The sequence below is a fragment of the Phalaenopsis equestris genome, unplaced genomic scaffold (assembly GCF_001263595.1).
Source record: "Phalaenopsis equestris unplaced genomic scaffold, ASM126359v1 Scaffold214935, whole genome shotgun sequence".
Lineage (NCBI taxonomy): Eukaryota > Viridiplantae > Streptophyta > Magnoliopsida > Asparagales > Orchidaceae > Phalaenopsis > Phalaenopsis equestris.
Genome location: NW_018233677.1, coordinates 6,279 through 8,595, shown reverse-complemented (window position 1 = coordinate 8,595; position 2,317 = coordinate 6,279).

Genomic DNA, 2,317 nt, shown 5'->3' with positions numbered 1-2,317 from the left:
CCCGAGAGCAGGTTTTAGGGCTAAATCGCTAGTTGACGCCATTTTTTACTTTAATTCATCGCCTTCCTCTATTTTTTTGCATATTTGCTCCCCTAGAGCTTAAGTTTGTGCTTGATTTTCTTAGAGAAAAGACTTCAAACTCTAGATTTCATCATCTTTGGGTAAGATCTTCATCTTTGGTTTGGAAATTTTTGATTTCAGCATGGATTTCTTTCACATTGTGGGTATGATAAAAAATTTTGAAAATTTGGTGGAAATGGTGAGAAATCTATGACTGAATGATTATTTAGTCTAAAATGTGTTTGTTGGTGCCTAAAAGTCATATATTTGAGATTTATTGGAATTTTTTTAGAATTTCTAGATTTGTCATGGCTCCTAAAATGAACAGAGAAAAAGGAAAAATAGTTTTTGATGCAGATAAATTTGCTAGTATGAAAGCACAGGACTGATACAACGATCTGCAATCTAAGTAACTGATTGCAGAACTAAGTATCCTTCATCCTGGTGGAACAATTGAATAGATGATTGCAGAGCGATAGTGGGAGATTTTTTGCTATTTCACTATCGTCATTGTGATTTTTTTTGTTAGAGAATTCTATGTTAATTTGCCTGATGAATCTGATGATTTGGTTTATGTGAGAGGACAGTATGTGGATATAAGTTCTGTTCAGATCAATCACAATTATAAGTTGCATAGTGTTCCTACTTATTTCTATTTTGAGTTTCATCCTACTGAAGATGAATTGGATGAGATTATGCAATTTTTGACTGATGGTAATAGAGCATAGAAGATTAAGAATGGACTCCGGGAAAAATTTTCTTTCTAAAAGCTAAATGTTCATTCTTGTGCCTAGCATTATTTTATTTATGGTAGATTGCTTCCAACTAATCACTTTAGTGATGTAACTCGAGAAAGATACACATTAAACTATTGCATTTAGAGGAACAAACCAATTACAATTGGCTCTTTAATTTACAAGAATATGCTTATTTCTTGAAAGGGAGGAACTACTGAAGATATGAGTTATCCCGCTCTTATTACCACCATGTGTGTTGAATCTGGAGTGAAATATGAGACTTGGGAAGAAGTTTTATCATCTCATAAACCTATTGGAAAAACAAATTTGTAGATGCATGGAAAACATACCAGAGTAAGATCTAAAAGTAGAAGCTCTGATATTCCTTGCACTTCAGCTTCAACTTCAACTTCTAAACCTTCTACATCTGGTACCACTTCACTTGATGTTGTAATGGAACAATTATTTATTCAACAAGGAGATATCATAACATTACATAATCAACATAAAAGTTTAGAAGCCCATTTTTATCATAATGATGAGTATATGCAGAATAGAGTTGATTATGATATTTCTTATAATGAGGCGATGGAGAAATTCTTAAGGGGTGACTATTCGGTAGTATTTCCTACTTGCTCCAGATTTACACCTTATAAACCTAATGATATGGAGGAGGATTTAGACTTTGGTGATGATGATAATAAAAATGATGATGAAGGTGTTGATGATGAGTAGTGTTATCTGTTTGTTTGTTGTGTTTTGTTTTCTATTTTCATGTTTAGATTTCCTGCAGTTAGTTTGCTGTTATATATTTGTTAGAGTTTTTATGTTTAAATTTTCATAAAACTGTTAAAATTATGTTTATTACACTATAATGTTATACTACTTTTTTAATTTTTATCGTTTACTTTAATGTAAATGCTATAATAGTTTTTTTTTTATTTTCCTTAGACATGCTAATTTCACTTGTCTTTATTACTTGTACCTGTACCATTCTATTGTTTTTAAACTTTATAATTTTTCTTTCTGCTTGAACTATTATGTTGAAATTAATTAAAAATTTGAGTCTGGGGGAAGGGAGAAAATCATTTTAAAGAATTAAGTTTTATTTATCCTCAGAGAACTATATTTTTAAAATTTAGTTAAACATAACCTAAGTTATGTTAGGATAACTTAAGATAACTATATTTTAAAATTTTTAATAAATGTTACATTAAACTTAAGTTAAAGTTTTTAATAATAAAGTTAGTTCTAAAGTTAAAATATTTAGTATGAGAGGATAAAATTATGTTTTTACTATTTAATGTAAAGAAAATTGTATTTTTAGAATTGTTAAGAATTTTAGAGTTTTACTTAAACAAGAAGGAATTGAGACTTTATGAAAAATCATTTTCAAAGCTAATATAATTTTGTAAAAATAAGAAAATGTGAAAAGTTTTTAACTTTAGGAAGAGGATGGAGGAGTTCAAAACCAATAAAGACTATCCAGATATAATAATCCTCACATGACATGAAATAAA